Below are 26,946 nucleotides of genomic sequence, written 5' to 3' on the forward strand. Positions count from 1 at the left end.
TTGAAAGGACTGAAGTCAAAGCTGATGCTCTGATACTTTAGCCACCTGATGCAAAGAGCCATTGGAAAAGACCCTGATGCTGGAAAAGATTGAGAGCAGAAGAGGGTGACAGAGGATGAGATGGTTGGATGGCATCGCTGACTCTTTGGGCATGAATTTGAGCAAACTCCAATACATAGTGAAGGACAAAGAAGCCCAGCATTCTGTAGTTCATGGGGTTGCAAAGAGTGGGACACAGCTTAGCAACTGAACAGCAATAAGTAGGGAACAGATTTCCACCTGAAAGTCTTGTCTACCTTCCTCCCAGGTTTGCTGTCTAGTGAGGACTGCACCGCACCCTGTCTTCAGTGTCAGAGATGGGGATAGAGACTTGTCTCCTTCCTTAAAAAAATTTTTTTTAATTGGAGGATAATCGCTTTAGAATGGTGTTGGTTTCTGCCTTACAACAACTCAAATTAGCCATAAGTATATAATAATATCCAGGGCTTCCTAGTTGACAGCTAGTTGTAAAGTAATCCACCTGCTGATGCAGAAGGCATTAGAGACGTGGATTCAATCCCTGCATTGGGGAGATTCGCTGGAGGAGGGCATGGCAACCCACTCCAGTATTCTTCCCTGGAAATTTCCATGGACTGAGAAACATGGCAGGCTATAGTCCATAGTGTAGCACAGAGAGACACGACTGAATTAACATAATACGCATGTAACCATGAAGCTGGTGACTGTGCTGTCCCTGTTGTATGTTAGATTAGACAATCTTCATTCCTTCAAAAGCTCTTCTTAGATCATATTCAATGTGTTAAATAGTGTGCTGAGGGTTTTAAGAAAAAAGATACAGGCTCTGTTTTAGGGAAGTACAGACATATTTGGGCTTCCCTGATATCTCAGTTGGTAAAGAATCTGCCTGTAATGCAGGAGACCCTGATTGGATTTCTGGGTCAGGAAGATCTGCTGGAGAAGGGATAGGAAACCCACTCAAGTATTCTTGGGCTTCCCTTGTGGCTCAGATGGTAAAGAATCCACCTGCAATATGGGAGACCTGGGTTCAATCCCTGGGTTGGGAAAATCCCATGGAAAAGGGAAAGGCTACCCACTCCAGTATTCTTGCGTGGAGAATTTCACGGACTGTATAGTCCATGGGGTCGCAAAGACTTGGACACGACTGAGTGACTTTCACTTTCACAGACATATTCAGTATACGTATGTGCTCAGTCACTTCGGTCATGTCCGATTCTTTGCAACCCCTTGGGTCCTCCTCCAAGGGATCTTCCCGACCCAGGGATTGAACCCATGCCTCCTCCATCTGCTACACTGCAGGTGGATTTTTGTCCACTGAGCCACCTGGGAAGCCCATATTAAGTACACGTGACATATATGCCACTACTTCTACTTTCATTCTTGTAGCAGACTTCATGAGTCATTTACAGAACAGAGTTCTCAAAAACTGTCTCAGCATAATGTAACTGAGTACACAATTGGTTTGAATGGTAAAACTTTTTCTTCCAATGTCACTGCAGAAATATTCATGAATATATTACTATGTTCCTACATTGTTTTTGAAGTCCACTGGATTGCCCAGTTTCTGCTACATGAATATACACACCAAGAAAGGATACGTTCTCTAACAATATTTTATTTTTCTCCTATAAGTCTTATATTCGGCATCCTAAGTGGTTTTCTGCCACAAATGCCCAATTTCTGACATTTCTAGTGCCTTTCACATTGTGAAATCTGCAAATGACTTTAAGAAAGAGTTGCATGGGTATTAAAGACAAGCTTTTTGTTTCTGGTATGAGGATTACAATCTCTTTCATTCAAGTGTGTCTTCAGCGAGAATTTATGGAGTACTTTGAATATTCATTGGAAGGACTGATGCTGAAGCTGAAGCACCAATACTTTGGCCACCTGATGTGAAGAACTGACTCATTGGAAAAGACCCTGATGCCGGGAAAGATTGAAGTCAGGAGGAGAAGAGGATGACAGAGGATTGAGATGGTTGGATGGCATCACCAACTCGATGGACATGAATTTGAGCAAGCTTCAGGAGCTGGTGAAGGACAGGGAAGCCCGGCGTGCTGCAGTCCATGGGGACGTAAAGAGTCGCACAGAGTCGTACATGACTGAGTGACTGAACTGAATTTGTGTATATTGGACACTGCAGTTTTGGGGACAATGAGAAACCATTTTTGACATCAGTTTAATGAAGGAGATGTGTATGAAAATAAAGACCAATCATAACAAAGCAAGGCTGGAGGAACATACAAAGTTCTAGCGAATCCAGGAAAGAAAAAGATTAATTCTGCCGGCAATCATCATAAAATGTGTCAAAAGGGAGGAATATTTGAGCTGGATCTTGAAGGGTAAGTGGAGTGCTGTAGACTGAGAGGATGTACAGTAGCTTTTTAAGGAAAAGAATGATAGGAGAGCTGAATACACTGAGGTTTGAAAATGCATTATACAAAACAAGGCTGATAAAATTGTTTGGGCTAGATTATGAACAGACTTAAATTCCAGGTTCATAATACTATAAATGAAAAAGCAAATAATATCCCTGACTTGTTTATTAACATTATTTCCATTTTGTGTATTTTCTAGGCTGATTAAATGTCCACAAGCCAAGGAACTATTGTTTCTTGACACTAAATGCCCTAGTTCATCAACGTGGGAAATATCTTGTGACCTCCCAGAAAGAAAAGGAAAAGCAGGAAAGGAGGAAGGAGGGGAAAAAGGAAAGGAGGGAGAGAGGAATGGAGAGAAAGTGAGAGTGATGAAGATAGAGAGAAATCATAACTAAAGGAAAAAGACAAAGAGGAGAAAGTAGAGCGGGAAAGAAAAAGTAAGAAATCATTTGGGTTCACTGCCAATAAGAGTTAGGAAAGCTGATTTCTTAAGATAAACTGAAGTAAAACAAAATATGCTCCATATGTTGAAACTGTATACTTAGTCTGAGATAAACAAAAACATGTTTGGAGAATAGCTGCCATAATTAAAAAGAAATTAAAAGAAAGAAAGAAAAACCATCTGGGTATAAATATATATATTTAAACACACACACAGACAAAAACACACAGTGATTCCAAAACTTGAAGTTTTTCTTGATTTAAGTAAACTCTCCTGTTGCAAAAAGGCATTGCATCAGTTTTTGCCCAAACGCCGAGCACCCCATGTTCCACACTGGAGCTCTACAGAGCTCCTCAGCATTACTCAAACACGAGAAGACCTTTCCAAAGCCTGTCCTTTGCTCCTGCTTTCTTCCCTACTATGAATGCACTTTTCCTTTTGGCTGACTCCAACTTACTCCCGAGTGCCCAACTCAGATGTCTCCTACTCCCAACAGTATGCCAGACACCCAACAAGGTTGATGATGTCTTATTCATCTGAGAACTTTAGCATGTCTATCAGTTTCCTGTGGCTGCTGTAATAAAATACTGCAAACTGGGTGTCTTAACAAAATAGTTTGTTGTTTCACAATTCTGGAGGCTAGAAGTCTGATACCAGGTTCAAAATCAGATTTGGGTACATCTAACGCTTACTCCTTGGAAGAAAAGTTATGACCAACCTAGATAGCATATTCAAAGGCAGAGACATTACTTTGCCGACTAAGGTCTGTCTAGCCAAGGCTATGGTTTTTACAGTGGTCATATATGGATGTAAGAGTTGGACTGTGAAGAAGGCTGAGTGCTGAATAATTGATGCTTTTGAACTGTGGTGTTGGAGAAGACTCTTGAGAGTCCCTTGGACTGCAAGGAGATCCAACCACTCCATTTTGAATGAGATCAGCCCTGGGATTTCTTTGGAAGGAATGATGCTAAAGCTGAAACTACAGTTCTCTGGCCACCTCATGCAAAGAGTTGACTCATTGGAAAAGACTCTGATGCTGGGAGGGATTGGGGGCAGGAGGAGAAGGGAACGACAGAGGATGAGATGGCTGGATGGCATCACGGACTCAATGGACGTGAGTCTGAGTGAACTCTGGGAGTTGGTGATGGACAGGGAGGCCTGGTGTGCTGCGATTCATGGGGTTGCAAAGAGTCGGACACGACTGAGCCACTGAACTGAACTGAACTGAACTGAACTGAAGGACTTTGAGGGAGAGTGTAGTCTACAATGTCCTTCTAGCTTCTAATGATGGCTGGCAATGTTTTGTATTCTTTGGACTATAGTTACATCACTCCAATCTCAGGCTTCATCTTCACATGGTGTTCTCCTTGTGTCTCTTGTCTTCAGGTGGCCACCTTCTTGTAAGGACACCAATTGTGTTGGGTTAGGGCCCCATTCTATTCCAGTATGATGTGGTTTTAATTTATAAGTCACATCTAAGACCAGCTTATTTCCAAAAGACTTTAATTCACTTTCTGAGGTAATGGGGAGTAGAACTTCAACTTATCCTTTGAGGGACATAATTCAACTCATAGCAACAAGACTACTCCACATCTGGTTTCACTGAAAAACTCAGATGCTTGCCTGTTTGTGTCCCCAATCCCCAAAGAAGTTGATAAGAAACTGCTTTTCAAGAAATATATAGATATATATGTGTATACTGCTGCTGCTGCTAAGCCACTTCAGTTGTGTCCGATTCTGTGTGACCCCATAGATGGCAGCCCACCAGGCTCCCCCGTCCCTGGAATTCTCCAGGCAAGAGCACTTCAGTGGGTTGCCATTTCCTTCTCCAATGCATGAAAATGAAAAGTGAAAGTGAAGTCGCTCAGTCGTGTCCGACCCTCAGTAACCCCATGGACTGCAGCCTTCCAGGCTCCTCCATCCATGGGATTTTCCGGGCAGGAGTATTGGAGTGGGGTGCATTGCCTTCTCTGATATATGTGTATACATACATATATATATATATATGTATATATATATATATATAGTTTCCCTGACTCAGCATAGTTAATTTAATAAATTCATAGTTCATATCTTCCAAATTGAGTTAGAGTATTTCTTATTAAAGCTACAAGGAAGGGACTTCCCTGGTAGTCCAGTGGTTAAGAATCCACCTTCCAATGCCTTCCAAGGCAGATGATGTAGGTTTGATCCCTGGTTGGGGAACTAATATCCCCCAGGCTGAGGGACAACTAAGCCTGTTCTTCACAACTGCTGAGCCCAGACACCCTAGAACCCACATGCCTCAACTGAGACTAGATGCAGTCAAAGCTCAAAGGAGGTTAGGAGGCAGTTAAATCTACACTTAAGGGAAAACATAGAGCACATGGTGACATCCTTTTCATTACACTCCTCAAAGAGATATTGTCTGTTAAAGTGGGCAATGTGGCACAGGAAAACCCTCACCTGGAGTCATCTAAAGGGATGAGATCCCTGAGAAAAAAAGACCCATGTGTAAGTGTAGTTCTATGTAGGTCACTATACAGTATTGATACTATCACTTCTCCTCTGTTTGCCTCAGCTTATCCTCAGAAGATGAGAGTTAGACAAGAAAGAGTGATTTTAAAATTTAAAGAAGCATAAGAACTCTTTTCAAATGAAATCTTTCTCAAAGCCCTAGCTTAAATAGCAGATTTTTGTGAGGCTGCCTAAGACCAGGTGAAGAAACTGAGCCTGAATGTCACTGGATTAGTCATCCCCAGGATGATTTCTCCCCAAGAAGTTCCAAAGAATTCTGGAAACACAGATTTACAACTACTCAATCATATGAAAGTCTTTGGTACATAGTATATATACTATATATAGCATATAGCTTTGGTATATAGTCACAGACATAGATGGTCATCCATTTGAAAAAAAGGAAAGAAGAAATAGGAAGAGAGAACAAAAGGGAGGGAGAGGAGAGGAAGGAGAAGAGGGAAGAAGAAGAAAAATGGAAAACGTATCAGAAAATAAGATACTAGGGGGGAAAATTGTAAAGAGGGCCAAAGATCTTGAACGAAACTTTTCATAGCCATAAAAATATCCTCTCCAATTTTGTCTTGGTACTCATATAGTAAGTTCTAAGTTAAGTTAGCCTTATTTTGCACAGGCACATTGTTGCTTTTAGCCACATTGTAACTGTATGATCACAGAGGCAATACAGTCTGAAGGGGAAACAGAGAATGAGGACAACTACATGCAAACTTCAACCAGTGGGTCCAAAGAAGACGGGTTTGCTGCACTCAAGTTAGTCGTATCTAAAGTAACTTTACCATAACTACTTTGCATTTTTGGCCCCAGCAGTCATAAACTGTGTTCCCAGGGAACAGTTTGTTGTAGGCTTCTTTTCCTTGGTGAATGCTAAACCTTCATTTTGACGTAAACATCTCTTATCTTCAACCTGTATTCTTCTTTCCAAATGTAACTTAACCTTCTTTAGAAGCCTTCTCTGAATGCCCATGTCCAATTAACTTCACTCTCCTCTGTGTGCCTCTGTGTATCATCTGTATCTTGATAGAACTGATACCTCTGTCCTATCACTCTGAATTGTAGTCTATTCAATTGCTGCTTATGTACAAATAATGAGTTCTTTCTTTTGTTTCTCAGTGCCCCTGTCCCAGCACTTATTCACTGTGCCAGGCACATGATGGGTGTTGTAAATGGTTGCTGAATGCATGAGTTAACGTAAAGGAGAGTCTGTTTCAAACTGTTCTAGTTTTCAGGTAATCTTGGAAAAGCATCAAGATGAGAGTGGGCATAATGTGAATGTCAGTATTCTATTTAATTTGTACAAGAGAAATGAAATATTGCAGTCAAATGTCTAGTGGCTTTATATTCCCAATTCAACAGTCATGAAGAGGGAACACAGAAAATGACCTTTTTTTTTTTTTCCAAACTTATCTTGGAAATTAGCCCAAGAGCCAAATGTTTTATTTTAATGGTATGTTTCTTCTCTCAGACCACAACTAGTAAACATTTCAGATCACACATACACACAATGTTTGTTTGTGTTTACTGTAATTCCCTGTGCAACTCCAGATGCTTGGACCATTTAGGCATCTAATACATGTTTGATGAATTAAATAAATGAAGGGACCCTTGAATAAAATTAGCTTAGATTCTGACATCCATTAGCAAGCTGTTACCAGTTTTCATCTGTCTAGTTTAAATGTAGGCCATCCATTTGGAGAGAGGGAATGAAAAAACACGGTACAAAGGACTGATCTGTTCAATGTTTTTGAATCAATAATTAAAATATAATCACTTATAAAACATTTGCTACAACATGATGGAGAATACTGGATCCTGACTTTAGCTTTGTCCCCATAATGCTATGTGAGATTAACATTTTTACCTAACAAGATTGAGCTTGGTTCCACCTACATTAATATAGTCAGACTTTATGGGACAAAGATCATATTTTCTTTAAGTCTGATACAGTCTAGTATGATTCTGATATGATTATATATGTGATTGGTCCATGACAATATGTGTACATCCCAGGGAGCCTTTTAATTTGGTATCTTTGGTAGACAGGCATCATCTTAAAGTTTTCCTTTAAAGAAATAAAATATTGTTTCTTTGATTAATTTCTAGGGAAAGTTGTTGGAAAAAGTTCATCCTCTGTGCCTCAGGCAACATACCTCTGGCTCCATACTTCTATTGCACTCTATATTCAAAAGATCTGTCATTAAGTGTAGACCTTCTTACAGGAAAGTTTTATTGAATATGATTTGAAAGTAGAATATGGCTCTTGGAATGGGAATGGCAAAAGATCTTACTTCCTACCTTATCAAATGTTTCTTCCAATTATGTATCATATTGCCCTGAGAATTCTGGCGAAGTAAGCATTCTTTACCTCCTTACACTCCCCACTCACTTTTAAAATTATTTCCTTGATTGATGTCAGAGTGACATGCCATGTCTGATCATGTATTTATAAAGCAGCTTACAGCTCAGAGTGCTTTCATATGCATTATCTTGATGGAGCCTCACAAGTCTTAGGAGATGTAGCTCATGAAATGGATAGCTGCTTGTTTCTCAAATAGGAAATTGAGGCTCAGAGCTTTCAAGCTTTATGAAAGGATAGATAATGAAAACAGATGGAATTGTGCCTTGAATCGGAGCATTTGATTTCTGGTTCAAGGGTTATTGACTATGCCTTAGTGCTTTAATGGGCATTCAAGAAACGGCTTTCCTCATTCATACATTCTTTCTTCCAATATATTTACTGAACATCTATTATTTGCAGGTATTATGTCTGGTGTTGGTGTTATAATGGGAATCAAGGCAAACCCCTTTATTTCATTGAGTTTTTAATAAGGGAGAAAAAGAGACAATTATAAAGCTTACTATCTCACTCAGAAAAGCACATAAACAAACACAGCCACTAACTGGAGGGACTCACCACTTTTGTCACTGTTTGGATAAATCAAGCAAAAGAAGGTATGCTTCAGACTGGTCCAGTGATTAAGACGTCGCCTTCTAATACAGAGGACATGGGTTTGATCCATGGTCAGGGAATTAAGGGCTTCCCTAGTGGCTCAGAAGCAAAGAATCTGCCTGCAATGCAGGAGGCATGGGTTCATCCCTGGGTTAGGAAGATCCCTTGGAGGAGGAAATGGCCACCCATTCCAATATTCTTGCCTGGAGAATCCCAAGGATAGAGGAGACTGGCGGGCCATAGGGTTGCAAAGACTTGGACACGACTGAAGTGACTGAACGCAGATGCCTGCAGGAACTCAGATCACGTGTGCTGTGGGGCAACTAAGCCTGCAACTGAGCCTGACTCTCTGCAGTAACACAGGTAGGCAGAAGCCTACATGCCACAGCAAGGGCCCATGTGCTGCAACGAGGACCTGATGAAGCCAGATCAATCTTTTTAAATCAAAAAAGAAAGATAAGCTTCACCTGTGAACTGCAGTCTCATAAACTGTGCGTTCTTCTGATTTAATTCACTGACCAACTGGAGAAAATGTAACACACTAGGTGTAATCAATGCTTCTGAATTGTGGTGCTGGAGAAGATTCTTGAGAGTCCCTTGGAGACTGCAAGGAGATCAAATCAGTCAACCCTAAAGGAAATCAACCCTGAATATTCATTGAAAGGACTGATGCCAAAGCTGAAGCTTCAATACTTCAGCCACCTGATGGGAAGAACTGACTCAGAAAAGACTCTGATGCTGGGAAAGATTGATGGCAGGAGGAGAACAGGACGACAGAGGATAAGATGGTTGGATGGCATCACTGGCTCAATGGACATGAGTTTCAGCAAACTCCAGGAGATAGTGAAGGACAGGGAGGCCTGGTGTTGCAAAGAATCGGACATTACTTAACAACTGAACAACAACCAACCATACAGCAAGTACCCAGGCCTGGGAATAAATCAGTGTGATAAGTTTCCTTTTCTGCTTGGAAATTTTTATTTCTATAGGACTTTCAGTAACAAAAGAACAGTATACCTCTTGAGTACCAAAAGTAAGGAAATTTGGAGGACTACCCAAAAATTACTGCATTGAATGACTCTTTTTCAAGGCAGCCACAGATAAAAGAAGTTGTGTTCATCCCTGCTCTTTCAAAATTGTGTCCTCCAAATTGTTCTCCCATAAGAGACATCAGGAGTTTCCTCATTTCACGGTTTCAACTTGTCCAATTCCTCTCTTGATAATTCTTAAATCAGTGTAGAAACTACTTGTAATCATTGTAAGTATTCTTGGGTATAAGAAAATGGTGGCAAACATTTCCTCCTAACAAGAAGGAACTATTTTAAAGAATGTGTAAGGAAGACAAAAGTGGAAGTTATTATTTGGATTACTACTTGTAGTGGCTTTATTTCACTCAACTGAAGGTAAGTCCAATCATGGGAAAGAGCAAGCTACTATAATTGGGGGAAGAACATCTCAGAATTATATCAGAACTGGAACATTTTGATGGAAGAATTTTAAAATGATATGCTGAGAAAGAGGACCAAACTCTCAATCCTTCTTTCCCCCGCCTTCTCCCCTTTGGCCTTTGGGGAGATGCAGGTGCCAGCTAGTATATATAGAATGAATAACTAGCAAGGTCCTACTGTAGAGCACAGGGAATTATATTCAGTATCCTGTCATAAATCATAATGGGCAAGAAATGAAAAATAACCTATTTGTATAACTGAATTACTTTGCTGTATAGCAGAAATTAATACAACATGGTAAATCATCTATATTCAATAAAATAGAAAAGAAAAAAAAGAAAGACACACAATACTTCACCGTTAAGGACAAGACACAGTTTATCATGTAACTGAATGCGATAAAGATATTCTAGGGATCTCTGAGATCAACTGGATTATTCATGTGGTTGATTCCCCCGATAAAAGCTTTTGTGATTCCAATTTTAGTATATGTGCTGCCAAAGTCAGCACTTCTTTTGTGATTCCAAATGGACAGATATTTATCTTCACTAGGTTTTTACATAGTGTAACTGGTATTCATCAAATTTTCTTCCTTCCAGGCTATGAAACAGAACATGCAGTACTTGGGCAGCCTGCAGTAAAAGACTAGCTTGTCTGATTTATTGAATTTCTTAGGTTTGATTTTTCACACAGTGAGCTGGGCCATTTGTCCTTGAGATAGTTTGGCATTTTGGGGAAAATCTGTATTGCAGGAGCATATGTTTGATTGACCATACAGTAGTACATTGTAGGCTGAAATTGACAAAATTGGACCACAGCTTGCTGCAAAGGCTTGTGTGGATGTCAGGGCCAGGCCAGTGTTTTGACAGCAGATGGAATTTGCAGGTAGCCTCCACGGTCATCTCAAGTTGCCAGAAAGGGTATGGAATACCCTTTTCATGGAAATTGAGCTGACATATGTGTACCACTGGTTCTCTGTAATTACCTACCGCTTTCTGGACCAGACCCTCAGTTGCTATTCGAACTCAGCATGAAATATTTTTTATTTTTTGAAGAATCAGGCAGAGAAGACCTAAATATCACTGTTTTAAAAAGTGTATACACTTCCCATTTATTAACAGAAGCAAATGTCATTACATTTAGAGTTGAGGGAAAAGCTTGAAGTTAATTTAAAATGTTGGAGGCACAGGACACTTCCCAGGTGGTGCAATGGTAAAAGAATACTCCTGCCAATACAAGAGACACTCGTTCAATCCCTGGGTTGGGGTAATCCCCTGGAGGAGGGCATGGCAACCCACTCTGTTATTCTTGCCTGGAAAATTCCATGGACAGAGGAGCCTGGCAGGCTGTGGTGCATGGTGTTGCAAAGAGTTGGACATGACTGAGCCCACATGAGACACAGGATGTGTAGAATGCAGCAATCTATCATTTTTATGTAACTTTATAAAAAGGGATGTTTTCAGTGAAAACAAAAGTGAATGTTCAGAGTAAAGCCATCTATATTACAGGTATTATCTAAATTCTTCTAATGTATTTACGTTTTATGAAACACTGATTATTTCATTTAAAAATATCTGCAGTGAGGAAAATGTCACAGAATAAATTCATATTACACTTTTAAAAAATTACTAATTGCATCTCTACTGTATACAAGTGGTTACTCTAAGCCTGTGGGGAAAAGTGATCCAGAAATCAATCCATCCTCCCAGAAACCCTGTTACTGCAAAAAATCAAGCAGCCCAGACTTCACCTTCATTTGGAAGATGCCATGTACCTGGCTCAAGAATGGAGGAGAAGCTAAAGATACCTTGGGATATTGGCTTGATATTTAAGAAAGTATTCAACTTTAAATCTTTTGATCAATTAGCAGACCACCTCCTGCTAAGGAGTGAAAACACACTCCTTCAAGGGCCATGTTTAGCTTAATTGTAGATCTTACCAGAGCCTGTTTTTCCTTATATCTTTCCTTATGTTTATGCCAAATTCCTTTTGCATTACTTTTCAGTGGATGGTAGTTATTCTAATCCAAATGCTGTGCCCAGAATGGGAACCAACATTCCTACACCTTTTCTTTGTCTTTTTGTAACAGAACTTATTTTTAGAGCAGTTTTATGTTCAGGCAAAACTGAGTAGAAAGTACAGAGTTTCTATTATTTCCCCTACTCCTCCACCCCAGCCCCCCTAAACAGCCTTCCCTACCATCAACATTTCACACTGGAGTGGTACGTTTGTTACAATCATTGAGCCTATACAACACTATAACAGAAATCCACCGTTTATGTTAGGATACACTCATGGTGTTTACATTCTATGCATTTTGACAAGTACATTATGTTGTATTTACCATCATAGCATCATACAGAATAACTTCGCTGCCCTAAAAATCCTGTGTTCTGTCTAGTCATTTCTCCAGCCCCCCTAACACTTGGCAAACACTGATTTTTTTTTTTTTTGGACTGCATCAAGTCTTAGGCATGGCACATAAGCTCTTAGTTGTGGCCCATGGAATCTATTTCCCTGACCTGGAATCAACCCAGGTCCCCTGCATTAGGAGCATGGGGTCTTAACCCCTGGACCACAGGGAAGTCCCAACCACTGATTTTTTTTTTTCAGTCTTCAAACTTTTGCTTTTTCCAAGATGTCATAAATTTGGAATCATATAGGATGTGGCTTTTTCACTTAGTAATATGCATTTAAGTTTCTTTCATGTCTTTTCATGGCTTGATAGCTCATTTCTTTTTACTGCTGATTAATATCCTACTGTATGGATGTACCACAGTTTATTTATCCAATCACCAGCTGAAGGACATCTTGATTGCTTCCACATTTTGGCAATTATGAATAAAGTTGCTGTAAACATTTGTGTGCAGGTTTTTGTATGGACATAACTTTTCAACTGATTTGAATAAATACATACTAAGTATGGTGATCGCTGGATAGAATGATGTAAGATTATGTTTAATTAGGTAAGAAACTGACAACCAATTTTCTAATATGGCTGTACCATCTGACTTTCCCACTAGCAATAATTGAGTGTGCCTGTTGTTCCATCTCCTCTCTAACACTTGGTATTGTTAATGCTCCAGGTATTGGCCAATCTAAGAAGTATGTGCATGTGCTAAATTGCTTCAGTAGTGTCTGACGCTGTGTGATCCTATGGAATATGTGGTGGTATCCTACTGCTATTTTAAATGGGCTTGTTTGCCATCTGTATATCTTCTTCAGTGAGATATCATTTTATAGATTTTGCCCATTTTTTGGTCAGGTTTGTTCATTTTCTTATCACTGAATTGTAAGAGTTCTTTGCATATTTTAGGTAACAATCTTTATTGGATATATCTTTTGTAAACATTTTCTCCCAGTATGTGACTTGTCTTCTCATTCTATTGATCTTTTTTCTAATTATATATATATATATATATAAAATGATCATTTTTAGTGAATTTCTTACATTGTTGCTTCTGTTTTATGTTTTGGTATTTTGGCGCTGCAAGACATGTGGGATCTTAGCTCTTTGACCGGGGATCAAACCTTCATCCCCTGTGTTGGAAGGTGAAGTCTTAACCACTGGATCACCAAAGAAGTCCCTATGTATGCTTTCTATGTGCAGAAGAAACCTGGGTTCATTTTAGAAATTTGAGGTAATATAGAAAATTTAGATGTCAAAATTGATACCAAAAATATCCCCTGTGGTAATAGTCTTGTTATCTGGTCTATCACTAAAGAACTCTCAGCTTTACAGGAAGCTAAGTAATGTTCCCTTCCGGTAGGTCAGGAATACAGACAAACTAGGAGATCTCAGAATAAAAAGAATATTCCTGCAATGGTCAAGCTAAACCTGGAGAAGTAAACTGAGTAATGATTGTTTCTTGATATCTGTTGGCAAACTGATAGACAATTAGATATTTCTTACATATAAGTTGTAACCCCAGAGGATATATAAGATCTCCTGAAAATACAGCCTTTTTCTGAAGAAGTGAAGTTGCTCGGTTGTGTCTGACTCTTTGTGATCCCATGGACTGTAGCCTACAAGGCTCCTCTGTCCATGGAATTTTCCAGGCAAGAGTAATGGAGTGGGTTGCCATTTCCTTCTCCAGGGGATCTTCCCGAACCAGGGATCAAACCTGGGTCGCCCACTTTGCAGGCAGATGCTTTACAGTCTGAACCATCAGAGAAGCCCCTGAGTCTCAGTATAATTTAGGACCATTTTATTAACCACACACTGAGAAGTTCTTTGCGTATTAATCAGCAACTCTTATTGTACTCATATAAGTAAACAGGCAGATAAAAGAAAACACCAAATGAATCACACTGATTCAGACGGTCATTAAATTAATAAATGCTGTGAAATCTTTGCCCTAGTGACAATAATTTGAACACAAGCAGATCTAATATCTGGCCTTGCTCTCATAGTAGGTGGTGGGATCCTAACATGCTATGTTAGAAAGGGGGCGGTTAGAGAAACACTTGCACGGTGAGACAAACCAAAACAAACAAAAAAGCACACAAAATGTATTATTCAGTCAATCATTGCTGCTGCTAAGTCACTTCAGTCGTGTCCGACTCTGTGCTACCCCATAGATGGCAGCCCACCAGGCTCCCCCGTCCCTGGGATTCTCCAGGCAAGAACATTGGAGTGGGCTGCCGTTTCCTTCTCCAGTGCATGAAAGTGAAAGGCGAAAGTGAAGTTGCTCATTAGTCCCCCAAATAAATACTACAAACTTGAACCTTTTCCTGTAAACTTCTATCTCCTTAATTAAACTATCATTATCTTTGTAGTATGATAATTACTTGAAAAGCACTATTTCCTTTTACCTCTGTGAGAAGAAAATCAATAACCTTTGTAATCCTTAAACGATCTTTTCTCCTTTAATTGTTATTTGTGTTAAAAATGTCTGACATCTTCCATGTTACAATTACAAAATTAAATCCAGTATTTAAAAGTAGAAAAGAATTCAAAAAACGTAGACCAAAAAAAAAAAGTGTCTGACATAAGACCCCAAGTTTTCCACTTGACACGTGTTTCTTGAGCACCTTTTCCATACTCAGCACTAGGAATGACTATGTGACTAAAAATAAAGCAGTCAAAACATAGGTGGATAAACTTGAAACATGGTAGCATTTCACATCAGAAGGTCAGATACAGTGAGATCTGAGCAGAGCTGTGAACCAAATAAGATGAAAAAGCAGAAATCGGAGGACAAGATTTCTAGTATAATGAACATTTAAATCCCTGAACAGTGGGCTATATTGAAGGTAGAGCATTAAGGTCAGAGTGTCTAGACCAGAGTGACTACTGATGAAAGTAGCTTGAGACGGGGCCACAGAAGCAGGCCAGGGCCAGATCACATAGAACTTTGTAGGTCATGGCCAAGATTTTAGATTTTCTTCAACAGTAATGAGAAGCCATTGTTACTCAATAACTATTCGTAATTGAAGCAATAACATCTTGGGAGGGGGTCAGGGAAAAGTCTTAGTGTTATACATTTTCAGTGGTCATCTAAGCCAGGATTTCTCAGTCTTGGCACTACTGACATTTTGACCCAGATAATTGTTGTGGGAGGCTTTCCTATACATTGGAAGATGTTCAGCAACATTTCTGGTCCTCTAGTCACTCCATGACAGTGGAACACTCCTTCCAATTGTGGCAAATAAAACTGTCTTCAGACAATGACAAATGACCACTTGCCCCAGTTGAGAACCACTAATATAATCCAATTCATTTTTATAGATGCAATAGCTATAAGGTTAAGTTACTTACTTTAGGTAAACAAAGACAGTTCAAGAACCAAAGGAGCAACTAGTAAACTTTTATATATATATGTGAAAGTGAAGTCGCTCAGTCATGTCTGACTCTTTGCGACCCCATGGACAGTAGCCTGCACTAGGCTCCTCCGTCCATGGATTTTCTAGGCAAGAGTACTGGAGTGGATTGCCATTTCTTTCTCCAGGGAATCTTCCCAACCCAGGGATTGAACCCAGGTCTCCAACTTTGTAGACAGACGCTTTACCATCTGAGTCACCAGGGAAGTCCATATATATATGTATGTGGATTTTCCAGGCAAGAGTACTAGAGTGGGCTGCCATTGCCTTCTCCCATAAATATACATACATGTATATATTCTAAGCACATATAAAACACATCATGTAGTGTTTTTAACTATCTTGTGAGAGTGTTACCTTCATCTGATTTATAGATAAATAACTTGACTCTTAGAAAAGTGAAGTGATTTGAAGTCAAATTGTGGCTTGAACTCAGATCACTAAATTTTTGTCTGCTTTAATAATACACTGTCATCTTGGGATGCATTTGAAAAGACAACCACAGAATTTTCCTTGAGCTTTTTAGTAGAATGCCATTTAATGCCAATTCAAGGAATAGAGAGACGGGGACCTCTGATCTTCCAATCCCACATTACAAGAAGGAAGAAAAAGAATTGGAAAGTTAATGCAAATTCTCATCTCCATTTTTTAAAATCTAAAATTAATATGAAATACCTTACTCCATGATTAAGCCACACACCTGGGCTGCTGCATTTTGACCAGAGGTTGTTTCAGAGGAGGCTGTCAAAACTGTATGGAAAGGAAGTTCTGTCTCTGGGGTCTTCAGTAAGGAAGATGCTTATTCTACTGGTTTCTAATTCACCAGATGTTCTATTGCTTCAGCTCCCAACAGATTATTGGCTGGATCTGGTAGGAGGGTTACAAATCATAACAATTTTGGGGTGGGGATACAGAGTTTGTAGAAATCTTATTTTCTCCATTTGTCCACCTGAGAGAGACTACTGTATTCAGGGAGCTGAAGGAAGTCCTCAGCATCTCTACATAGTATTGAGCCCCGATGGAGGCGTTCCTAAATTTCTAAGTAATCCAGAGATTACTGGCATGGGAGTTGGTGTGGCAGTGGACATGAGTGGGACAATAGCATTAAGATAGAAAGAAAGGTGCCTCACTCATATCATCTCAAATTTACTTCTACACACAGATGCCTGCTTACTGCAAATCCCTATAACTCTGTAGCTATTCAGTCGTGTCCAGCTCTTAGTGACCACATGGACTGTAGCCCGCCAGGCTCCTCTGTCCACGGAATTCTCCAGGCAAGTATACTGGAGTGGATAGCCATTCCCTTCCTCAGGGGATCTTCCTGACCCAGGGATTGAATCCAGGTCTCCTGCATTGCAGGAAGATTCTTTACTGTCTGAGCCTCCAGGGAATCCCCTTATATAGTTAACCCTTGTATGTGAATGTTAATAGTTTATGCTTTACCATATTTACAGCCATCATTACAAAAAATTTTCAGAAAATTCACCAAATTCCATCTGGTTCATTTAGTATGATAATTTCAAGGTCCATCCATGTTGCTGCAAATGGCATTATTTCATTCTTTCTTATGGCTGAGTAAAGCTCCATTGTATGTATATACATATATATCACGTCTTCTTTATCCATTCATATGTTGATGGACATTTAGGTTGCTTCCTTGTCTTGGCTATTGTAAATAGTACTGTAATGAACATAGAAGTACACCTATCTTTTCAAATTATGGTTTTCTCTGGATATATGTCTGGGAGTGGGGATAGCAGGATCATATAATAACTCTATTTTTAATTCTTTTAAGGCACCTTTCTACTGTTCTCCAGAGTGGCTGCATCAATCTACATTCCCACCAGCAGTATAGGAGTCCTTTTTCTCCACAGCCTCTTTTTTCAGCATGCTTTTGCTTCTGCTATGTTGCACACACAACAGAGCTTCCTTCAATTGTAGCTTGCACAGGGAAAGTGAGTTTGGCTAAACTGGGGACAGGATCAAGTATTCATGCTTTGGAGGGAAAAACAACAATCCTGGGGACAGGTGGAAGAGAAATCCACAGTGAAGCAAAGAGCAAAAGCCACACACACCTGGATTCTTGTGTGACAGAGAGGTGAAACAGGCTTCCTCTGGGTTCCCAGGGTCATGGTTTAAACACGAGCTACTTAATGTAGGCTAGTTATCCACCCTCTCGGTTCACCAGGATGACTGGAAAGAGAACTGAAACAAAGCAAACAACAGGCCAATCCTTGCTCACTTCCCCAGTGATGGGTGCAATGCATTCTAACGGTGGTTTCAGCTATGCTCTTGCCTGGACCACACACAGGAACTAAGCTGAGCAAGACAGAGTGAAGTAAAGAAATGAAGTACTAGTTTTATTTTTTTGTAGCACTGAGTTGTCCTTCCTGCTGAAGAAACAGATTTTCCCCATTCTAGAAAAATCTAATATATAAATATACAATCATTCAGAGCACTTGATTTGCTCTACAAAGTGATTCATAGCAGGTTCCCATTCAATAACCAGTGGATAAATAACCAGAGAAGTTTATCAGATGCTTATAAGTAAGGCAGGGGGTATTTGATAAGCTTTTCCTACAAATTAAAAATGGAGATTATCCTGTAGGCTCTAACCAAATTTGATCACCGCAGATGGTGACTGCAGTCATGAAATTAAAAGACACTTACTCCTTGGAAGAAAAGTTATGACCAACCTAGACAGCATATCCAAAAGCAGGGACATTACTTTGCCAAGGTCCGTCTAGTCAAGGCTATGGTTTTTCCTGTGGTCATGTATGGATGTGACAGTTGGTCTGTGAAGAAGGCTGAGCACTGAAGAATTGATGCTTTTGAACTGTGGTGTTGGAGAAGACTCTTGAGAGTCCCTTGGACTGCAAGGAGATCCAACCAGTCCATTCTGAAGGAGATCAACCCTGGGATTTGTTTGGAGGGAATGATGCTAAAGCTGAAACTCCAGTACTTTTGCCACCTCATGTGAAGAGTTGACTCATTGGAAAAGACTCTGATGCTGGGAGGGATTGGGGGCAGTAGGAGAAAGGGACGACCAAGGATGAGATGGCTGGATGGCATCACGGACTTGATGGACATGAGTCTGAGTGACCTCCAGGAGATGGTGATGAACAGGGAGGCCTGGCGTGCTGCGATTCATGGGGTCGCAAAGAGTCGGACACGACAGCGACTGAACTGAACTGAACTGAATCAACATCAGCTGGATCATCAAAAAAGCAAGAGAGTTCCAGAAAAACATCTATTTCTGCTTTGTTGACTATGCCAAAGCCTTTGACTGTGTGGATCATAATAAACTGTGGAAAATTCTAAAAGAGATGGGAATACCAGACCACCTGACCTGCCTCTTGAGAAATCTGTATGCAGGTCAGGAAGCAACAGTTAGAATTAGACATGGAACAACAGACTGGTTCCAAATAGGAAAAGGAGTACGTCAAGGCTGTATACTGTTACCCTGCTTATTTAACTTATATGCAGAGTACATCATGAGAAACGCTGGGCTGGAAGAAGCACAAGCTGGAATCAAGATTGCCGGGAGAAATATCAATAACCTCAGATATGCAGATGACACCACCCTTATGGCAAGAGGAACTAAAAAGCCTCTTGATGAAAGTGAAAGAGGAGAGTGAAAAAGTTGGCTTAAAGCTCAACATTCAGAAAACGAAGATCATGGCATCTGGTCCTATCACTTCATGGCAAATAGATGGGGAAACAGTGAAAACAGTGTCAGACTTTATTTTTTGGGCTCCAAAATCACTGCAGATGGTGATTGCAGCCATGAAATTAAAAGACCCTTACTCCTTGGAAGGAAAGTTACGACCAACCTAGATAGCATATTAAAAAGCAGAGACATTACTTTGCCAACAAAGGTCTGTCTAGTCAAGCCTATGGTTTTTCCAGTGGTCGTGTATGGATGTGAGAGTTGGACTGTGAAGAAAGCTGAGTGCTGAAGAATTGATGCTTTTGAACTGTGGTGTTGGAGAAGACTCTTGAGAGTCCTTTGGACTGCAAGGAGATCCAACCAGTCCATTCTGAAGGAGATCAGCCCTGGGTGTTCATTGGAAGGACTGATGCTGAGGCTGAAACTCCAATACTTTGGCCACCTCATGCGAAGAGTTGACTCATTGGAAAAGACTCTGATGCTGGGAGGGATTGAGGGCAGGAGAAGGAGACGACAGAGGATGAGATGGCTGAATGGCATCACTGACTCAATGGACGTGAGTCTGGGTGAACTCCGGGAGTTGGTGATGGACAGGGAGGCCTGGCGTGCTGTGATTCATGGGGTCGCAAAGAGTCAGACACAACTGAGCGACTGAACTGAATCAACTAAATATTCAACTCAATAGTAGTATAAGTTTAATAATATTTAATAAATCAACTTAATATTAACTTAATAGTGTTGATAATAAATTAGACTTTCCAGTATATGGCCTTTCTTAGCATGATTTTTTTCTAGAGAATCAAAAAAAGCAATATTTGTGAAGGAACACACCTGGAAAAGGAGTCTCCAGAGCCTAGTGTTTGTGATTCTGTTTAATTTTTAAACATGCATTCAGAACACCATTGACACTTTTCTTTTCTTCTTCTTTCCTGCTCTCATGATTGATTATAGATTAGGAGAATTACCAGTCTAAGAATTTAAAAATCCATTTCTCCATTTCTGAACTGTTTCTATCCTACAATACATATGATGGATCTTGGTCATAGTCCATATATTTTTCTACTAATTCCAACACCACTCCCTTGGAGAAACCTCTAATTCTATCCCTTATGGGAAGGATAACCTTTAATCCAGGTTCACTGAAGTCGACATCCAAGTTGATTCTAATGGGACATTGCAAACAAGAGCAAAGTGTTCTTATTTTGGAGAACAGCAGCTTAGTGGCCAAAAGAAACAGACCCACATTCTGTTTCCCTGAAGTGTCTTCACCCATTGTGATCTATTCATTCCCTCATCTTTAAAATAGTTTGCTCAATTGTTACTATTATAGATAGGGTGTTTTAACCACACTACTTAAAATAACTTTCCCTAGTACTTCCTGTCTTACAGACTTATCTCTTTTTCATCATTCAGTACACTCTGTATTTATTAAATTGTTATGCTTATCTTTTTTCACCTTCATTAAAAGGTGCTTTCCACAAAGACAGATTTTCATCTGTTTTCTTCACTGCTATTTCCTTAGCCCCAGGAGAGTATGTATTCATAGCTTGTAATAGGCGCTCAACACATGGAGAATATAAATAAATGAAAATTGCCATTATTCCTCTTTTTATACCTGAAAGAAAAACGGCAGCGCTTGGAAAGGACAAATAATTTGCCAGTAGTATGGTTAGGGAAAGGTGAAGCGACTCTGAAGCCCCAGTCTATCTGCTTTCAAGCACATGCCTCACTGATCACACTACATTGTTTTACAAGTACTTCTCTGACTATAATCATTCTACTTGATAGATGAGCATTTTGTTTGTTTGTAAATAAGATCCATTCTCTGGGCTTTTGGTTCTCTATCATTTCCTTATTAGTGGCCTAATTGACAAAACCAGCTGTGTTCTAGGTTCATATATTGTGGGGGGGGGAAAAAAACTATTTTGTGGGTTTTTTTCATGTTAGGTTCAGAAAGTGCAAGCCAAATATATTTTGCATTATTTTGGAAACCCTTGCATAATCCATAGGGAAACAAAATACAAATGTTCTGGTTATTTTACATGGGGTTTCAATAATATCTGATGACTAGCAAGTCCGTAGGGCTTTCTAAAAAATAAGCAATGGGAAGTTGGGCTGAGTTAAGAGAAAAGAGTTGCAGCCCCTCCCCCCACAATGCTCAATCACAACAAGCTGCCTAATAAAACTTCTATGAAAAATTTTTTTAAATGGTGACTCCTTTTTTAGAAATCTAGTAAACATTAAAAATATTTTAAAATAAAAAGATCTAAATCTATAAAACAAACTACTATTCCACCTAACCATGGGTGGGGGAGGAGGGGTATTTTTCTTGGAGGACAGTCATTCATCAAAAATAGCCCCTCTTTATCCTGCTCATATCTTGAAAGTTCCTCAAGAGCCAGTCTTGATATGAAATGACAAAACGCCAAGTGCCCAGCATCTTTATTTCTAGAGTCAAGGAGCTCACTTCTAACATGTCTGTGAAACCACAAGATCCATCTCACGTCCTATAACAATAAAAAGACCCTGTGAAATATTTTCTAATTTTCTTTTTTATGGCTTCTTAGATATACCTAACATTTAAAAGTGGATATTTAATTTCCAAATACATGGAGTTTTTGAAGTATCTTTTATATGACTTTCTCATTTTGATATTAACTTCTCATTTAAATGCTTTCTTCTCTGCAATCACCCTCTGTGTTTTTTCAGTCTTCTAACTTTAATGACACTTTTAATGTCTAACTCAAAGATCTCTCTTAGTAAATGTCAGATTGCACTTGAAAATATGTGGGTTATTTTCAAATAGCTTTTGATATTGATTACTAACATAATTTCACAGTGATAAGAGAACAGACTCTGTATAATTTCCATGCCTTCAGACCATGAAATGTTTGCACCTTGTTTTACTGCCCTAGATATATTCCAGTGTCTCCTAGTTTATACTCTATAGGAACTTGAATAGAATTTGTATCCTACTGTTGTGTGAGAATTGCATAAATCTTAATTATGTTGAATAAGTCTACTATATCCTTCTATTTTTCTGTATGTTCATTCTATTAATTTTGGGGCGTTTGATACTGAAACTACAACTAAAAAATCTTAATTTATTGACTTAAAAAATAATTGCAATATATAGTGAAACTATATGTAACTTTGTTCTATATTTTCCAAGTGTTATCTTTTAAATGCATTATCATACTTTTGTAATTTAAAAAATAAAAAAGAACGAGAAAAAAAGGCCTTGTGAAGACTCAGAAATTTTGACAAGGACATCTTTTTTCTCGGTTCCATTTCAAAGGGTGACGTGCACTTTCAGACTTATATTCTTGTTCTTGTTGATGTAGCTCTAGAGGGTCAATGTACCTACAAGGTTACTTACTAGATTGAAAATTAAAATTGAAATTAAAAATTTAAAAATTCAAACTGGAACAAATAAACATATTTCTGGCAATATATGACAATTTATCCAGTTCTAAGTTTTTAGTGGTTGGATGTTTAGTCAATCTAAACATGACATATCCATTTTGACAACTACCTCAGGAACCACTATCTCTAAGAAACTAACATAAAAATTGCCGTGTGTAGGTGTATGGTTTTAAATTTTGATATATCTGATATGTCAATTTATTAAAGTAGCTTAGTAACTTAGCCATGACCATGCCATAGGTAGTATAGGGGAAAAAGGAAGAGCCTGAAATAAATAAAACAGCCATGTTGGAATCAGAGTTCTTTCAAACACAGGTTTTAAAATTGAGATTAATAATAGTTATTCTTAAGGATTGTTGCAACCATTTGTTAATAATTACTGTGATTTTTTTCTGAAAAAATTTCTGAAAATAAAGCTATGAGGTATTGTTTAAAAACAGAAAAGTTGAAAAATTTGAGTTTTATGATGAAGAGTGACACCCTGGTATTTTTTTCTATAGAGGATGATTATTTAAATATGTAATTGCAGCTAATGAGAAATTTATCAGGCAACTCAATCACTACATTTTATGGGTGAGGACATCTTCTGCCCATATATAATCTGTATTGAGAATCTGTGGTATTGCTAAATAAACACATCATAGGTAAATTACTTAGTATATTTTAATTGCTAAATTCATTGTCTCCATAAAATAGTTTATATTTTTACTACTTTGTATTTACCACTTAGGGAAAAAACTCTGCCTATAAAGAAGTGGTCATCATCTGTGAAGCTGAAAAGAAAAGGCAAGAAGCTATAAATGATACATTCAATCTCTGATAATAGAAAGTATCTATGCTCACTACAGGGCTTCCCTGGTGGCTCAGAGGTTAAAGTGTCTGCCTGGAATGCAGGAGACCCTGGTTCCCCTTGGTCGGGAAGATCCCTCAGAGATGGAAACCCACTCCAGTATTCTTGCCAGGAGAATCCCATGGAGGGAGGACCCTGGTAGGCTACAGTCCATGGGGTCGCAGAGTCGGACATGACTGAGTGACTTCACTTTCACTTTCTTATGCTCACTATAGATACTTTCCTCTACAAATTCAGCCTCAACTAAGATAACATATTTTCTAGACTTTTATACTAAAATTAGCAATTTTAATGTTTTATTTTCTATTTTAGACCCAGAGATGTATCAATAAATTGGGCCCCCTAGAAAGAACAGGTACATACTGAAAGGTTGATTGATTCAGATACATGAATTTACTACTGAGAACTCTGACCATAATTTCATTTCAGTTCAATGCACATTTTCTACACAAGGCCCTGGGCTATGTGCTTGTGGTAGAATTCTAAATATAAAGTTCATGGATCCTGGATGAGTTCATTGAATTACAGGAGAGATACTTCAACCAAGAAATAATTCAAAATAAGCTACAAAATATAATTGCTTTCAGAAACAGTAGGGACAAAGTTTAGCACAGACTAATTCTTTAAAAATCATGAAAGAAGTAGATATATTAAAGACAAAGGGTGGATTAACAGTCTTCCCCAGGTAATGAAAATGATGGAAACTTTCATATCTTCTTCAACTGCTCTGTGTTAAATCCTTATTGATCATCTATTAAGTAGAATAAAAGAGATCAGTGGGATTATTGTGAAGGGCAGGGAGCTTTAAAAATCAAGAGTGAAACTCATATGTCATGTATCAGTTCAGTTCAGTTGCTCAGTCATGTCCGGCTCTTTGAGATCCCATGAATCGCAGCACGCCAGACCTCCCTGTCCATCACCAACTCCCGGAGTTCACCCAAACTCATGTGCATCGAGTTGGTGATGCCATTCAGCCATCTCATCCTCTGTCGTCCCCTTCTCCTCCTGCCCCCAATCCCTCCCAGCATCAGGGTCTTTTCCAATGAGTCAACTCTTCGCATGAGTTGGCCGAAGTACTGGAGTTTCAGCTTTAGCATCAGTCCTTACAATGAACACCCAGGGCTGATCTCCTTCAGAATGGACTGGTTAGATCTCCTTGCAGTCCAAGGGACTCTCAAGAGTTCTCCAACACCAGAGTTCAAAAGCATCAATTCTTTGACACTCAGCTTTCTTCACAGTCCAACCCTCACATCCATACATGACCACTGGAAAAACCATAGGCTTGACTAGACGGACCTTTGTTGGCAAAGTAATATCTCTGCTTTTGAATATGCTATCTAGGTTGGTCGTAACTTTCCTTCCAATGAGTAAGGGTCTTTTACTTTCATGGCTGCAATCACCATCTGCAGTGATTTTGGAGCCCAAAAAATAAAGTCTGACACTGTTTTCACTGTTTCCCCATCTATTTGCCATGAAGTGATGGGACCAGATGCCATGATCTTCGTTTTCTGAATGTTGAGCTTTAAGCCAACTTTTTCACTCTCCTCTTTCACTTTTATCAAGAGGCTTTTTAGTTCCTCTTCACTTTCTGCCATAAGGGTGGTGTCATCTGCATATCTGAGGTTATTGATATTTCTCCTGGCAATCTTGATTCCAGCTTGTGCTTCTTCCAGCCCAGCGTTTCTCATGATGTACTCTGCATATAAGTTAAATAAGCAGGATGACAATATACAGCCTTGACGTACTCCTTTTCCTATTTGGAACCAGTCTGTTGTTCCATGTGCAGTTCTAACTGTTGCTTCCTGACCTGCATATAGGTTTCTCAAAAAGCAGGTCAGGTGGTCTGGTATTCCCATCTCTTTCAGAATTTTCCACAGTTTATTGTGATCCACACAGTCATGTGATCCATATGTCATGTATATGCTGCCTCAAAAATTGTTTTTTCAATATGATTAAAAGTGAAAAATGAAACACTGAAATATTATAAGGGTTTTTTTTTTTTCCTAATCAAGGTTCTTTCTAAATCCAGGACCAGTAAATTACTGCAAGCGTCCCACTGTGGTTAGCTGTGAATAACCTTCACAGTAAAATCTCAGGAGTTGACAAAGTTTAGGCAACTGATTCATGATCCAACCCTCCTGTCTTTATCTCCCAGTTGGATCTGTTCACGTTTTTCAAAGTCACTCATCATGAGACTGACAAAGAGCCCAGTCCTCTCAAATTCCCAATGTTTACTATAAACACAGGAAGTTCATAGTTCTCAGCAGTAAGCCTCCCATGGTCTTCTGTGGGGTGAATTCTGCAATTTCGCAAACAACCCAAGTATAAAATACTTGAAGGAACATGCATACTGATGAATATCTTACTGATTCAGGCACCATTAATTTAGAATCTGGAGGCATTCAAACATTCTATGTGACATGTATCTTTTTATCGGCCTGTGAAGAAAAATCTGATAAGCAAATCTGTAGTGCAAATAAGAGTTCTCATGAGATATCTGACATACAAGAAGTGACCTACTGTTTTTAAGTCCCTTTCCAACAACTGTGTTGTTAATTGGTGTTTTGTTATTTTAAGATAACTGTCATGACATGCTCCGTGGTTATTATCTGTGAGTAATCTGAAAGCTTTTGAAAGGCAAAACAATGCGAGTATTTATTGCTCCGTATCATACTGATATTAACTTGTAGAGCATCAAATCTTAGTGGAAATACCACAAATGGAAGCCTGAGGGGCCAAAAGGTAGGGAAATGGTTGGGGAAGATCTTCCCCTAGACAATGAAGAGCCTGAAAATAAAGTTATTTGTTTGACTCACTTTCTGTCTGAATTTCTGTGGCTTGCATTGAGGTAGAGGTCATAGACACTTCTTCTGAAAGAGAAAAAGACATATAAATGCTATGAGCTACTTGTATGCCTTCATATATGTTATTTATAATCCTCCAATAAATGCATGAAGTATGTTCAGTTATTGCCACAAAATATTTTTTAAGCAAACATCCCAAGGTTGAATAACTAGTAAGTGAGGAAACCCCTCTATGACTCCTGTCTGTGGTCTCCAAAAATTGTATGCTTTCTACACTCCATCAACAACAACCCACTCCAGTATTCTTGCCAAGATAATCCTGTGGACAGAGGAGCCTGGCAGGCTACGGTCCATGGGGTCGCAAAGGGTTAGACACAACTGAGTATGCACACATACAGCAGCAGCACACTGCATCCAGGATACTGTCATTCACCTAATAGGAGCAGCTAGGCAATGAGTCTTCATTCAGTCCTTCAGTAAAGCACTTAGCACATTTTAACAGAGTGATTTGTGTATCCGTTTCCTGCACTAAAATACAACTTCTCTATGGGCCACAGACCTTGTCTTCTAGTTGATAGCCAGAGAAATCAGCACATATCTTGTCCCCTAGTGTTGTTAAA

At 39.2% G+C, this 26,946-nt stretch overlaps 1 pseudogene; it reads left to right on the forward strand.

Annotated features, from left to right (window-relative positions):
- Window positions 1-2,319: 2,319 nt before the first annotated feature.
- Window positions 2,320-10,915, forward strand: LOC138445846 (metalloendopeptidase OMA1, mitochondrial-like; annotated as a pseudogene).
- The last annotated feature ends 16,031 nt before the right edge of the window (window positions 10,916-26,946 follow it).

This window comes from Ovis canadensis, chromosome 9 (genome assembly GCF_042477335.2).
Source record: "Ovis canadensis isolate MfBH-ARS-UI-01 breed Bighorn chromosome 9, ARS-UI_OviCan_v2, whole genome shotgun sequence".
In the NCBI taxonomy this organism is placed as follows: Eukaryota; Metazoa; Chordata; class Mammalia; order Artiodactyla; family Bovidae; genus Ovis; species Ovis canadensis.